This window comes from Nuphar pumila, chromosome 14 (genome assembly GCF_984573655.1).
Source record: "Nuphar pumila chromosome 14, dmNupPumi1.hap1.1, whole genome shotgun sequence".
NCBI classification, from domain to species: Eukaryota; Viridiplantae; Streptophyta; class Magnoliopsida; order Nymphaeales; family Nymphaeaceae; genus Nuphar; species Nuphar pumila.
Genome location: NC_143262.1, coordinates 54,474,750 through 54,492,106, shown reverse-complemented (window position 1 = coordinate 54,492,106; position 17,357 = coordinate 54,474,750). Strand labels below are relative to the sequence as shown.

Here is a 17,357-nt window from a genome sequence, read left to right as displayed (position 1 = left end):
TAAAATAAAATGACATAATAAGATTTAACTAATTATCATTTATTTTTTTTCTTTTAAAAATTAAAAGGTTAGAATATATATTCCAATGAATATTTAAATTTAAGAAACTATTATGAAACTGGGTCAACCCATTGGGTTCGAACCCACTAGGGCATCGAGTCTATTAAAAAATCCATAATATTTTCTAAAATTTATTTTTCTTATCTTATTAACAACAAAATAGATATACTAATTCTAAATAGTTCATGCTTTTGGTACTTTCTAAACTACTAATTTATTTGATTACATTATTTCCTATAAATTATTAAAAACCAAAATACCCTTTTGATAGAATTTCTTCTGAAACTACCAAAATACATATAGATAGGTTCAAAATACTTTGGTAACACCTTGATGAGTTATGACTCACTAAAATAAATAAATTTTATAATAATTTAAATATTTTAATAGTATTTTATCTAAAATAATTCTTAAAATAACTATTTTACCCTTATTGACCCAAAATGAGTAATTAAGCATGTACAATACCAATACTTGAAAATAAAAAGCAAAATACATTTCTAGCTCAATGATAAAGTTGAATTCTTTATTTATTAATAATCCTTAAAAATTACATGTTTCATATCCTAACCCCCTAAAAAGAAATTTTATCCCTGAAATTTATACAAACATTTAAACAAGTGTGAGTATTCATTACGTCATTGACCCTTCCTGCCCAAGCCACCTGTTTAAAAAAAACTCACACAATAAATATGAATCCTAGACATATTTCTAGGTTCATATCAACAATATTTCAAACATCATAGATCATACATGTTTTTTATATTTAATATCGACACATTTCATATATATGCCTCAATAAGATTTACAAATGGATACTTTACCTGCGAAAGTCATCTTACTCACATCTCGTTGTCACTGTTACCAAACTGCTCTGATGCTATTTTCTAATGCCCCAAAATTTTGACCTTAATTATTTTTCTAATATTGAAATTTTGAGACCAAATTTTTTATATGTACAAGTAAATGTAAGTAACTCAGATCTTGTAACGCAGAAATGGTTTTGAAAAAGAGTTAAGACTTTGGGCAGTGTCATACTAAAGATAATAATCAAATCAAAATGTACGTGATATACATATTTCAAACCACATACAATATACAGCTAAAATATGAAAAGTTTTAATTTTATTTTAAATTAGAATATAAACACGATAGTTCGGTCTCTACATGATCAAACACATTAAAACAAAAAGATCATGTCTACCAAGAATATAAGGTAAGAGTGGACCCTTAAGGATGCAGCTCGACTAGTCCTTCACTTCAGCTACTTATCATACTTTACTTGCATTACCTGTCCTCCATAAAACATGGTCAAACTCGCTAAAGTTTGGTAGAGCAACCCATCCCAAACTTGAAGAAAATATACTAAGCATTCAAAGGTAAAGACATGATGTATTATTCATCAATCATTAAGTGAGAGCCAAGGAAACAATGTCCCATAACTCATCTATTCAAGCATTCGAACATAATGCATTTAAAAGCATTCCGTCACTTAATATTTCATTCAACCTTAACTCACATCAAAAAGCATAATCCATAAGTATTCAAGACATACAAGTTATATATATATATATATATATATATATATATATATATATATATATATATATGTGTGTGTGTGTGTGTGTGTGTGTGTGTGTATGTGTGTGTGCATCTAAGATATTCATGTCATTCCAACATTTTTATATGTATTCATAATTCTTATAAACAATAGGTAAAATCATATTTGACTACTCTAGCATGAAACACACACATACTTCTTTAATAAATCAGTTAGATATTTATGATACATATTAATCATGATATATAAGTATGATATATTCAAATCAAACAATTATAATGCAATTATTTGCAGTAAAACTATGTAGGCATGATATGTCATTCACGTAATAAGTCAACCTAGTCATTTATAGGGGTGATATGTCATTCACCTATATGCTAACATAAGCACCACAATCATAATCTCATATCAAGATCTAAAATCAATAAAGGTTTGATTCTCACATCTGAGTTCAATATATAATTATGCCACAACTGAAAAGCCAAGTCTCTAAACTCTTAACAGGTAATCTCAACCAACTTGCAAGATCATCATAATTCATCATAGCATTTTATTTAATCATAACAAAGATTTATAAGATCTACGCTGAATCACCTGGCCTGGGAAATATACAACCTCACAAGAAGTTACTACCCTGGATGGATGGTCTGCCTAGTCTTAGATAATGCAGTTCCTCACAGGAATATATCATTTTTGCGGGCTACCTGCTCTTAGACAATACATTTCTCAAAGAGACTTACCTATCTAGCCGTATTACCTGATCTGGTCATGCACACCCTTAGAGAATCCTTCAGGAACAGTTCCTCAATGGATACATTATCTAGTGAAAACTATTATCATACATGCATCAATATAATTGACCACTTTCAGGATCAATAGCCACCAATACGGGTATAAGCATATATATAATCAATTGACAAATCGCAAGATTTTAGGTTACCACTTCAGGGTACCAACATATATCAATTCAATTGACCAAACACAAGGTCATGAGCAATGATCTAGGCTTGAAAATTTAATTGATCTTAAAAAAATCTATGCATATCTCATTTTATGCATCAATCAACATGCACCACATCATATACCATATCATATATCACATCACATGTCACCTCATATATCATGATATTTCAATCATATTATGACATGCATGAGATCGCCAACAGGTAATATTACATTTCATAAATTAAACCTTGAAGCATAAGTAAATAAGACTTGTAATTTTGTATATGCATACATGAACATGCACATTCTATAGTACGAAGTAGCTAAACCTCAACATACATAACTCCTATATAGTTTGAGTTATACAAACATGATTCAAGTGATATATACATTTTTACCACATGGATTAATATGCAAAGCAAACATTTCATATATAATGTGTCTCACACATAGTATATATATATATATATATATATTAATAGCATTCACATAAATTATGGTTTATCCATGAGAGCATGGGACATATGAATCCATGTATAATTGTATTTACATAATCCTATTATGAACATGATTCTATCACACATGCTTTCGTGATTCGTTCATAACATACATGGCATGTTTTATAAAAATATTGTTTTTCACAAGCAATTTAAATTAGTTGTGTTATCAGATCAATCATGAAACATTCATTTCAATAATGCATGCTCAAACATGTACCTGCAATAAATACACTTCATATTCTGCTAACTACAATCATGATGAGCATGATCTCCTGAACCACAACAAGAAAAACACTTATATTACCATATATTGAAATCATGCTCAACATGATCTCCGAACTACAATCACAACAGTCTTAGATATCTACAACTAAGTGAAGTATGTGAGCATGACGGTGTTGTATACAATAAAATAAATTATTGTATGATGTATTTGCATCACGTATACTTACCATGGGTGTTTACCCGATTTGCATTTTACATTGCATTTCATTCAATACACACTGACTTATAACCGTTTTGATACTTAGCATAAGTATCACATTTTTGGTATGTTCTGCACTCAAATCCGTTAAACATATATGGCAACTTATGTATACATAATTGTAATGCCCTTGATTTCCAAAATAAAACTTGGTCAAAATTTCATGAATTTCTTTTTTTTTCTTTGTAGCAGAATTTAGAAAAGGTTTTGAGCAGCAAAAATAGACCATAATGAGTTGTTGATTTTAAAAGATGTCAGAAAAGTTACTGGTATGTAGCCAAGCACTCATTGACCACCAAAGTATGTTATTTATCAAAATAAGTTATTTATTATAGACATCACTGCTTAGAAATGCAGTATTCTATAAAAGTGGTTTTATAAATGAAATATTCAACACAGTATGGAGAAACCTTGTAGCTCGATGTTGCCATGTTCCACATATTAAATCATAGGTTCAGTACCTGTATCTTCAATAAAATAGGGTCAAAACCATCGTTGGTCTAGTAGAAAAGTATTTCAATTCAAAGCAAGTATAAAACATGATAATACAAGGAGCCTCTTAAGGCCGCAGTTAAAAAAAATGTAGCTCAAGTCTCCATGAGTTAAAGTATAATACGAAAGCCTCTTTAGGGCCATGGTTAGAACATCAGAGCTTACGTCTCCATGACTTGGCAAATCAGTATCCCACGAATCCAAGCAAGAACTCCTCGAGCTTAGCTTATCTGTATGGATATAACTTGGGTCCTTTACTGGATCAATCCACCAGGCCATTTCGGATGCATCCTTCTACTATAGTAATGGGGTTTAATCCCTATATCTTAAGGATAACCCGACCTCCAAACCTCTGAGTGATGGGAGGTCCCTTGAACTCTTTGGTGCATAACATAATACACACCCGAGGTGGTACCATCATCGTTATGCCATAGTGAGCGCAAGTCCTGAAGGGGTTCAACGGTATAACCTTTCTTATTAAGACGTCAAGTGACACATAGGCAATTCAATGTATTCTGCACCAAGAGAATATATAGCCCAAACTCCACTCAGTATTATGAAGCACGGGCCACCAATGTGCTCTAGGGACTACCATTATATTTTATTCATATGCATGCAGGTCCTCACTCTCGGCATCTACAACCTTCACGAGCGTTTCACCCCTTTCGGGTGGACAACCAACTTTAACACAACGACCCTTACGAGTCTTGTTGTAGAATAGTGTTTCACATGGGCGTGCATAGACAACAATTGCTTTGAACTGATTGCTCAACGCATATAACTGCAATGAGCACTAGCCTAATCAAGGTGCAATGACTGCTCTGGCACATCAACCTTGTGAGTGCAATGCCCTTGGAGGTGGAAGTGGAACGAGCCATCCAGGCAGGGTTCCAACAATGGAGGCATCATTGTGTCATTCATACTAGCTTAGGCAAGTGTTTGCCAGAAATTTTAGCAGCACTTCGTCAGTTTGACGGAGGAAGCGTGATATTCTTTTTTTATTATAGAAAGTGACTTATCAGAATTTTGGCAGCACCTCCTCTGTTTGATGAAGAAAGCACTATGCTCTTTTATGCTCGATGAGTATCTTTACAAAAAATTTGGCAGCACCTCCTCTCTTTGACAGAGAAAGTGCTACGCTCTTTTAAGCTTGGTGAACATCTTTTCAGAAAGTTTGGTAGTACCTTGTCTCTTTGATGAAAAAAACGCTATGCTTTTTTAAGCTCGGTGAGCATCTTTTCAGAAAATTTGGCAGCACCTCCACTCTTTGATGGAGAAAGCATTACACGTAGGGGATAGATGTGCACCATTGCACATACTTTTCATCTACCATGGTTTATTGGAAACCCAGGTCTTAGTTAGGCCATATACAAGTGACTTAGATGTTTATGTAAAAGTAGTTTTGCGTAAATAGCGAAACCTTTTTAATAGGATTTTTTTTGCCAAACAACGTCTGGAATGAGGATGGGTATTTGGAATCACATTTGGCAATGGAGAGTATTTCTCTATTTTTACGCTTTCTTATGCACAACTATATATAATAAATGTCAGAGCCTATGTATAATATAGCGCATCAACAATGTAAAAGCATATATAAGACCCAACGGGTGAAACCAAACTAAATAACTTACAAAAAAGCAGAAGCCTCGGCACCATTCAGTATGACGACAATCTTAAATGCATAAGCAAATACATATATATTATGAAAAGTAGGAGCCTTGGCACCGTTCAACATGATGACAATCTCAAATACGTAAGCAAATACATATATATTGCAGAAAGCAGGAGCCTTAGCACCATTCAACATAATAGCAATCTCAAACGCATAAGCAAAGCATCTATCGAGAAAAGCAAGAGTTTTGGCATTATTCAGTGCACAAACTTACACAGACAAGGTGGTGGTGCTTCAACGAGGTAGTTGATGCACTCCTAGGATATGGTTGGCATGTTCTTTACAATCGGTACAGTCACAATCAAGAGAGTCTCTTGCAGAACTCAACAGTTTGGCAAAACGGTGAGGTTCAGACCAAAACTAGATTGGACTTAGTTTAGGTCCAACTGGGTTCGAACCTACTTCAAGTAGGCTAGGCTAGGTCAGATAGGTTGGACCTAGTCAAGAAAATGGTAGAGGAGGTCAAGCAGTCAGGGTTAATGGGTTTTGGCCCAATTGGGTTTGGTCTAGGTTAGGTGGGTCCACGCTCACCTCAAGTAGACTCAGTCTAGGTCAAGTGGGTTTGACTTAGGCTAAGACCAAGACAAGGGAAGTAAAGAAAAGTTAGCTGAGAAGGTCAAGTTGACTTGACCCAACTAGGCTCAACCTAGGCTAAAAAGGTCCAAGCTCACCTTAAGTGGGCTTGGTCTAAGTCAACTAGGCTTAACCTAGGCTAGAACCAAGAGACAGAAAGGGTTGGAATTTTTTTCTTAAAGGAGGGGGGTCTCCTCTTATTTATAGGCAAAAATGTGGATCTTAGATCCACATAGGGTTTGGGCCTGTTCCAAATGGCCCACCTGATCCAAGATCCAAACTTAGTGGCAAAGTAACTAAATGACTTCTATGTCCTTGTGAGGCTCACCTAATGATTCTATGAGATATTTATGTGGGGCCCACAAGATACTTTTGATGAGATATTTTCGTGGAGCCTGCTGGATATTTTTGTGGGGCCCATGCATTTTCGGAGTTTCATCGATAATTTTTGCAAAAAAATGTCAGTACACCATTTTTTTTTGTATCAACAAGATGAAGTGGATTGGCTCATTAAAATCCTCTAATTTTGTCCAGTGAGAGAGTTATAGTCCCCTGACTATTTGAGCATATATTTATGGAGATATATACGTCCTAAGTATATTGGATCATTGAAATTTATTCATTCTGCATTTTGGGTCAATATGATAATTTTATATAAAATACCTCTTAGTTTTATTCAGAATTCACTGAAAATTGTGGGTCTTACAATAACAACCCTAGATATCTGCAACTCAGTGTGGTGTGTGCGCATAACTTGTATTTGCAATTCAATTAAGTATTTAGCACGACAACATCATGCTTACACAATTAGTGCCTAAACATGCTCTCTACAAGTTAAGAAAACTTACCATTAATAATGTGAAGAACGAATCAAAACCCAAAAGACTAAGGGGTTTCAAAATTCGTAAAGACCGCTCAAGCTAGCAATAGAAAAAACTCGAACACTTGACTTGTGTATGTAACACCAAGAAGGATAGCGCTGAATGGTTCAACTGGGGCATAACCACTGGTTTGCACGCACTCTAATGCTGTAAAATCCCCATAGCTTTTCTCATATAAGGATTATCCATCTTCTGCCACTCAACCTCGAGGATAGGGAACCCCTCTATATTCCCCTAGCTACTCATTGATATCTAGGCTTTCTCTAAGCATCTCAGAGCATGATTCTCTTCTACTATCATAACCATCTTCTCTATTCGAGCCATAAGATTTCCTTCTGCTCCACAGAAGTTCTTTCTTAACTGAGTTTCACAACAACAAATGAATTTAATGGATGCTACTTCTCTAACAAGAATGCTCAAATTAATGCACACCTCAGGGTAAGGAAAACTGAAGCTAGATTAGATTTAACTGCAAAACATATTCAACTTTAAAAATTATAATAAACTAACAATTCCATATTTCTCACCTCACTGAAGCTCAAAAAACAACATTGCAATGATCGCTCAAATACAAGAGAACTCTTCCTCCAAACTACCGAGACACTCTAATGAAAGCAAGTATCTTGTCCACATCACTTCATCCTTCTCAGCCATCAAATTGAACACCTCCCTGGTATCGGCAATTCTCCCAGCTTTCACATATCCATCTGCCATTGATGTCATCAAAACCAAATCTCTCTCAAACATTTTTCGAACACTTGGCATGCAAGCCTGATTCACGAACAACTATAGTAAAGCCTAATGAGATTATTTTGTATGTACCTATCCAAACCAAGCCCACACTTCAAAATCCTCTTGTGAATATGCATTCTCTCATTGAGGGCGAGCTCCTTGATGCACACCATCAGGGTAAAGGTGAAGGAATGCTTGTAGGGTGCAACTCCGTAGTCCTGCATTCTCAGGAAGGACAGAGCATGGCCGAAGAGGTTCTGTCTCCACGGGAATGCCGAGATTATGGAGTTCCATGCTAAAAGGCTCGGTTGTTCAATCTGGTCAAAGAGCAGAGAAGCATAGCAGAGGCCACCGGAAGGGAGTGGCACCCTCTAGTGCTCAAGGAGGAGGGTTGACCATTGGTGGTGTTCAACGGAGCTGGGTGGCAATGGTGGTCAGCCACCATGCTTAGAGAAAACAGAGAGAGTTGAGAAAGAGAAGAAGGAAAAACCAAAGTTTTTCATTAAATACTTAGGTTGATTTTTTTTATGCTAAACCCCTTGTGCGCCTCAGATGTTGGGTCTGAATTAGGTCTGGTTCCCATACTACCACACTAAAATAAAATGACATAATAAGAATTAATTAATTACATTTATTTTCTTTTTCTTTTAAAAATTAAAAGGTTAAAATATATATATATATATTATAATAAATATTTAAATTTAAGAAATTATTATGAAACTGGGTTGACTATTGGGTCCGAACCCACTTGGACACCGAGTCCATTAAAAATCCATAATCTTTTCTAAAATTCATTTTTCTTATCTTATTAACACCACAATAGCTATACTAATTCTAAATAGTTCATGGTTTTGGTACTTTCTAAAATACTAATTTATTCGATTGCAATATTTTCTATAAATTATTAAAGACTAAAATACCTTTTGATAGAATGTCTTTTGAAACTACCAAAATACATCTAGTTAGGTCCAAAACACTTTGCTAATACCTTGATGAGTTATGACTCACTAAAGTAAATAATTTTCATAATAATTTAAATATTTTAACATGATTTTATCTAAAATAATTCTTGAAATAACTATTTTACCCTTATTGACCCGAAATAAGTAATTGAGCATGTACAATGCCAATACTTGAAAATAAAAAGTAGAAATATATTTCTAACTCAATGATAAAGTTGAATTCTTTATTTATTAATAATCCTTTAAAATTATAGGTTTTATATCCTATCGCCCTTAAAAAAAAATTTGTCCCCAAAATTTATACAATCATTCAAACAAGTGAGAGTATTTATTAGGTCATTGACCCTTCCTGCCCAAGCCATCTATTCAAGAAAAAATCACACAATAAATATAAATCCTAGACATATTTCTAGGTTCACATCAACAATATTTCAAACATCACACATCATGAATGTTTTTCACATTTAAAATTGACATATTTCATATATGTGCATCAATAAGATTTATAAATGGATACCTTACCTGCAAAAGTCATCTTATTCACATTTCGTAGTCACTATTATCAAACTGCTCTGATACCATTTTGTAATGCCCCCAAAAATTTAACCTTAATTATTTTTTCAATATTAAAATTTTGTGACCAATGTTTTTTATATGTATAAGTAAATATAAGTAACTCAGATCTTATAATGTAGAAACAATTTTAAAAAATAGTTAAGACTTTGGACAGAGTCACACTAAAGATAACGATTAAATCAAAATGTACGTGATATACACATTTCAAACCATGTACAATATAAGACTGAAATATGAAGAGTTTTAATTTCATTTCAAATCAGAGTATAAAAATGATAGTTCAGTCTCTATATGATAAAGTATATAAAAACAAAAAGATCATGTCTACCAAGATCGTAAGGTAAGAGTAGACCCTCAATGATGATACTTTGACTAGTCCTTCGCTTTAACTACTCATCATACTTTACCCGCATTACCCATCCCCCATAAAACAGAGTCAGACTCACTAAAGTCTGATAGGTTAACCCATCCCAAACTTGAAGAAAACATATCAAGCATTCAAACGTAAAGACATGATATATTATTTATCAATCATCAAGTGAGAGACAAGAGAACAACGTCCTATAAGTCATCCATTCAAGCATTCAAATATAAAATATTTAAAAGCATTTTATCACTTAATATTTTATTCAACCTTAACTCATATCAAAAAGCATAATCCATAAGTATTTAAGATATATAAATTATCACATAAATATATGTATGCATCTAAGATATTCAGATCATTGCATAATTTTTATATGTACTCATAATTGATATAAACAATAGGTCAAATCATATTTGACCACTTGAGCATGAAACACACACACATACTTCTTTAGTAAATCAATTAGATATTCATGACATACATCAATCATGTACATAGGTATGATATATTCAAATCAAACAATTATAATGCAATCATTTGCAATGAAACTATACAGGCGTGATATGCAATTCACCTAATAAGTCAACCTAGTCATTTATAGGTGTGATGTGTCATTCACCTATACGCTAACATAAGCATCACAATCATAACCATATATCAAGATCTAAAATTGATAAAGGTCTGATTCTCACATTTAAGTTCAATATATTATTATACTACAACCGAAAAGCCAAATCTCTAGACTCATGACAGGTGATTTTCACCAGCTCACAAGATCATAGCATTACATTTAATCATAACAAAAATTTACAAGATCCACGCCGGATCACTTGGTCTGGAAAATTTATAACCTCATAAGGAGTTTCCGCCCTAGATGGATGGTCTGCCTGGTCTTGGACAATGCAGTTCTTTATATGGATATACTATATTAATGAGCTACCTACTCTTGGACAATGTACTTTCTCATAGAGACTTACCGTTCTAGCCGGATTACCTGATCTGATCATGCACACCCTCATAGAGAATCCCTTGAGAATAATTTCTCAATGAGTACATTATCCAGTGAAAACTATTGTCATACATGCATCAATATAATTCACTACTTTTAGGGTCGATAGCCACCAACATGGGCAAAAGCATGTATACAATCAATTGGCAAATCATAAGATTTTAAGTTACCACTTTAGAGCACCAACACATATCAACTCAATCGACCAAATACAAGGTCAAGAGCCACTCTCTGGGTTTAAACATTCAATTGATCTAAAAAAGATCTACGCATATCTCATTTTATGCATCAATCAACATGCATGATATCATATAACATGTCAAATGTCACCTCATATATCACAACATTTCAATCATATCATCATATGCATGATATCGCAAACAAGCAACATTATATTTCATAAATTGAACCTCAAAGCATGCATAAATAAGACTTGTAATTTTGTGTATGCATATGTGAACATGCACATTCTATAATACAAAGCAACTAAACCTCAATATATGTAACTTCTACGTAGTTTAAGTTATGCAAACATGATTTGAGTCATATATATATTTTCACTATGTGAATCAATATGCAAAGTAGACATTTCATAAATAATGTGTCTCACACATAGTATATATATTAATAGCATTCACGTAAATAATGGTTCATCTATGAGAGCACATGATGTATCATTCTATACATAACAGTATTTGCATAATCCTATTATGAACATGATTCTATCATGCATGCTTTTAAATATGATTTGTTCATAACATACATGGCATGTTTCAAAAAAATATTATTTCACACAAGTAATTTAATTTAGTTATGTTATCATATCAATTATGCAACATTCATTTCAATAATGCATACTCAAACATGTACCTGCAACAAACATACTTAATATTCCACTAACTATAATCATAACGGGCATGATCTTCTGAACCACAACAAGAAAAGCACTTCTATTACCATATATTCAAATCATGCTCATCATGATCTTTGAACTACAATCACAACAGTCTTAGGTATCCACAACTAAGACTATTGTAATATTAATAGCATTCACACAAATCATGGTTCATTCATAAGAGCACAAGATGTATTTGTCCATGTATAGCTGTATTTACATAATTTTATTATGAACGTGATTCTATTCCACATGCTTTCATGCATGATCTATTCATAACATATATGGCATATTTCATAAAAATATCATTTTGCACAAGCAATTTAAATTAGCTATATTATCACATCAATCATGCAACATTCATTTCAATGATGCATGCTCAAACATGTACCTGCAACAAATACACTCCATATTTCACTAATTACAATCACAATGAGCATGATCTCCTGAACCATAAAAAAAAAAGCACTTTTATTACCATATATTCAAATCATGCTCAGCATGTTCTCTGATGTTCTCTGAACTACAATCACAACAGTCTTAGATATCCACAACTAAGTGAAGTGTGCGGGCATGGAGGTGTTGCATACAATAAAATAAATTATTGTGTGCTATATTTGCATCACGTATACTTACCATGGGTGTTTACCCGCTTTGCATTTTACATTGCATTTCATTCAATACACACTAGCTTATAGCCATTTTGATACTTAGCATAAGTGTCACATTTTTGGTATGTCTTACACTCAAATATGTTAAACATATAGGAAAACTTATGCATACATAACAACCTTAGATATCCACAACTGAATGTGGTGTGTGCTCATAACCTGTATTTGCAATTCAGTCAAGTATTTAACATAACAACATCATGCTTACACAATTAGTGCCTTAAACATGCTCTCTACAAGTTGAGTTAAGGGAACTTACCACTAATAATATGAAGAACAAATTGAAACCCAAAAGATCGAGGGGTTTCAAAATCCATAAAGATCGCACAAGATAGCGAAAGCCAAAACTCCAACACTTGGCGTGCTGTTAACACCCCAAATTTTTCAAAAAAATCCAAAAATTCCCTTTTGCCCCTGGCCCCATCCTTTAAATAAATCATGTCAATTTCTAATCAAAATCCTATTTATTTCTCGAATTCAGTGGAATCCGGATTCAAGTTTTACATCTGACCCAATTTCAGATCCAAATCGGATATCCGGATCCAATTCTGATCCCGGATCTTCTATCTTTAAAAAAATCAAAAAAATCAATTCCTTGAATTTTCTTGGAGGTTTTTATCTGGATCCAATCTCAATTCAAGATCCAAAGTCAATATTTTCACAAAATCTTGGATCCAAATCCATTTTGGGGTTCATTTTATGAAATAAATTATATATTTTATAAAAAGCCTTATTTCAGAAAAACTTAAAATTTCAAAACGAATATTTTATAAAAATCTTTCAAAAAATCTCATTTTGAATCCCCTATTTTAAAGATTTGTGTCATCCTCGTATTTTCTTAATTTTCTCTTTTTAGAAAATACATATATATATATAAGAAAAAGATTTCTTTAGAAAATAGCCTTAAACCTTCTTTTAAAAAACCCTTGTAAAATACAACCACCATTTTTAAATTTTTGAAAAATTCGAGGAATCATTTTCGAAAGGAGCCTAACGACTTTCTATTATAAAACAGAGCCAAAGGCTCCCTTCATCCTCATCGCCTCTTCACCTCCCCATTTTCACGATCGACCATTTTTCACCCCACCATCTTCTTCTTCTTCTCGATGAGCCCATTCTTTTCCCCTTTCCTCTTCTTCATTTCTCTCTCTCTCTCTCTGGTCCTCCTCTCCATCATATGAAGGAAGTTGATTGACCACCCCCTGCAGTTACAGGTAAGTAATCGTTCCTCTTTTCTTTTGATTTTCTGCAAAGTTCCCTTTCTCTTTATCTCATTTTTCCTTTGGTTACTCAGATTTTATTCTCTTTGGTTTTCTCTTCTTTCTCCTCTTATAAAGCATCAATGGTGGGATCAACCTGCATATAGAAGAATCAATCCACCTACTGCTACATCAACAAAGGAACATACGATTCCAACATCTTTTTTTCTTATTTTCTTCTTCTTCCCTCTGCAAGTCGCTTTTGAATTTCGTTTGATTTTTTTTTTTTGCATATTCCTTATGATTTGCTATTTAGTTTTGCATCAACGTCTTTTACTTTGCATTAATATTTCTGTTGTTCGATTAATATTCTATCACATTTCGATTATATGATGGATCTCTGGTTGCCTTCTAATCGTCATGTTCACTAGTTTTTCATTCATGTTTGCCATTATATTCTTGTTCACGAATTTCCATTCTCATTTATATTTGATTGATTTCCTAGTTCCCTGTTTTTCTTTCCCTGTCTTTTGTCTTTGTTCCTGATTGCTATTCATTTCCTTCTTGTTATATTTCCTGAATTTTTAGTTTATATCAGTCTATATAGTAAATATATATCTCATCCATCTTCTACCTCCCTTCCCCATTTCATCGACTATTAATTTATGCTTTAATACTTTGTAAAGTTTGTCATGGCTTATACTCGTTGTATATCATTACATTTTTGGGATCCAGTGGCTTGATCACACCATATAAGTATCTTGGTGGTGTGCATCCGAGTTCTGAGATTCCCAACATCATCAATGACATCAAATGTTAAGGACCCATTGCATCAGTTGATGGGGTAAACCTCTGCAATTGCCTTACATATTAGTAATTGGTGATGTCTTGCAATGACATCACCGAATCACCTGGATATTCCTGTCCCATCTATGTCCCATTTCACTTCAATTTCTCCTTTTCATTTTGATTTCTTGTTTATATCCAATTTTCTACTCTATTCTGATGATCCGTTTTCATTTTCTGCTATTCTCTTTATTATTTTCTGTTTTCAGTTTAATTGCTTGTCGTATGTGATTTCCTATTCGTCGTATCAATTTCCTACGTTTATTCTAAATTCTGATTTGTATTTCATTTCCTGTTTCACGTTGTTCATTACATTGTCTGTATTTAATTAGCATTAGATTCTTTCCTTTCTGAAATCCACTAAATGGTAATGTTTGGATACCTTTTCTCATCCATTTTGGTAATCCTTATTACCCAGCTCACCTTCCCCTGTACCCAAAAAGGTTTGCATGATCGTTCCCTTCTGATCTAGCCTCTTTGTCTTTTGATCTTCTTGAAAACATATATATAAGTGTGAGCTTTTTGAAGTTCATAAAATCAGAACTGCACAAGAATTTATACTACAAAAAATAACTGAAGGATTGGGGAATTCATGGTAGCATTTTTTACACAGAGCCATCTGTATGAATGACACATAAAAAAAATAGTAAGTTCCTCATCACCCACAAATATACGACAATTTGGGTGGGCAGGCTGGCATACCAAGGCAGCCAACAAATGTTCAACAACCTAATCCATTTGGGAATACCTTCTATGGAGCTGGACCAGGAATTATTCGAAGTGGTTTAGGTGCATATGGGGAAAGAATTTTGCGTTCTGGCTCTAAATACGTGCGAGGCAATATCAGCAAAGGTCATTGGACAATGATAGCAGAGCAAGTTGGAGGAGGGATACCCTATAAACCTCCTACTTATGATATCAATATACCCGATCCCTACATTCCTTTCACGACATTTGTTACCTATGTGGTTCTAGCTGGGTTTGCAATGGGCCTCCTTAGGAAATTTAGTCCTGAAACACTTACGCTACAATTCTTGAAGGGGTTGATTGGTTGATTTCTTCAGATTTTGCTGCTAAAAGCGTCCACATATTTCCTAGGGAGCGGGGAGGCTCCATTGTTGGATATTGTTGCATATGGAGGATATGCTTTTGTTGGCATATCTATATCTTCTTACAAGAATTGCTTGGAGTTATTCGTACTATGTTGTGTTGTTATGGATGTGCTTGTGCACGAGATTCTTGTTGGTGAAGACATTGAAGCGAGTGTTGTTCGTGCCAACAAGAAGTTATGACAGGGACACTAGCAGGCATCACCACTTTTTGCTTTGCGTTGCTCTTGCACAGTTTCCCTTGCTTTTCTAGCTTGCTTACATTGAAGGGGTCAGGTATTGGTTCAACAACCTATAAGCATATTGCCTACGGCTTTTTTTTTACTGAAGGTAGAAAATTAAGTTTGCCTGAACTTGATCACCATACGCTGCATTATTTTCATGAATCTCTATGTGGGTTTACTGTTTGATTATGCTTCATGACTATTCCCAACTATTAAAGTGATTGATTCAAGACTCTCTCCTGTGGTACTTTGCCCATGAGTCATGGATCATCGTAGATCATTCCAATTCACCCTTCACCTCTTCCATCACTATTAGGTCACCTGATCCACCTCCCTGCTATAGCTTTATTTGCTTACAGCACCATCTTCATTCCAGTACATGCCACCATACTATATGCACATCCTGTACATCTACTACAACTCACAATGCTTACCACCTCTGTAAAACTTGAAAATTTTATAAAATTTTGCAAATTGGGCCTGGATCCAAATTACAGATCCAGGACCCATAAAGGGGTTTTTTCGCGTACATTTACCTCGTAAATTTGATATATACGTATAAGTACAATAATTTTTAATTTATTTAATAATTCAGAGAATGATCATTCAATTAGGGTGCGTAGATGGGTATGGGATCCATATACCGGATCCATGTACATATATATATATTTATATATATCTAAATATATATATATATATGTGTGTGTATAATCATAAATAAATAATATTAATATGGGTAATACTATAGAAATATATATATATATATATATATATATATATTAAGCGGATTCGAGGATCCACAGTTGGATCCACTTGGATCCAACTTGCGGATCCATTTTGGTGGGGGTTAAGATTTTATAAAATGTGAGATTCAAAATGAATAAAATTTTTATGTTTTTAAAATTTTATCCAAGGATCCACAGTGGATCCATTTGGATCCACTTGTGGATCCATATTTGTTTTGGGGCCGGGTTACGGGTCCCGAGTTCGGACCCGAGCCCCACCCCATGACAGTTTTTTTAAAAAAAAAAATAAGAGGAAAGGGCACCCGATAAGGGTTGCCCGATCCTGTTGTAACAGGAAAAAGGAAAGGGGAAAAAGGGGGGGGTTACGCAGGGCGTAACCGACCTCCCCCATCTCGGCGATAAAAAGGGGAGGCAGAAGAGGGGGTCTCACCCTCTTCCCTCATCTCCCTCGCGTCTCTCTCAGTCGGTGCGCGCGCCGGTGGAGTTCGAATCTCGCCGACGAGCTGCGGTCAGCCACCACCGAAGGCCACGGCAGCAGTGAGGAGCATCAGCCGCGACCCTGCTTTCGCGATTGCCGCCGGGGATCGCCGGAGAAATCTTCAATAAGGTACGGTGCTTCTCGGATTTCGGGTGAGGGATCGAACATAGGTTCGATTCCATGTGGGGGATTTGAGAGTAGGATTTGGGGTTTACATCAACCCTAAACCTAAAACCCCAATTCGGTGATTTGGGGGTTTCGGATCTTTCCAGGTGTGGGGTGTTTTTCCTTTGTTTTGGTTGGATTGTATATTGGTTATCTCCTAAACTTAGTTCAGATTTAAGATAGTTATTTTATTTAGGTGGATGTCAATAT

The 17,357-nt window shown here is 34.4% G+C and overlaps 1 protein-coding gene and 1 pseudogene across 1 annotated transcript in view; one reads left to right on the top strand and one right to left on the bottom strand.

Annotated features, from left to right (window-relative positions):
* The window catches only part of LOC149816838 (ABC transporter B family member 11-like), an 80,048-nt gene that overhangs the window by 36,180 nt on the left and 26,511 nt on the right, over positions 1 to 17,357 (bottom strand). The gene's annotated exons all lie outside the window — the stretch shown is intronic.
* LOC149816840 (uncharacterized) lies at positions 8,172 to 15,787 on the top strand (annotated as a pseudogene).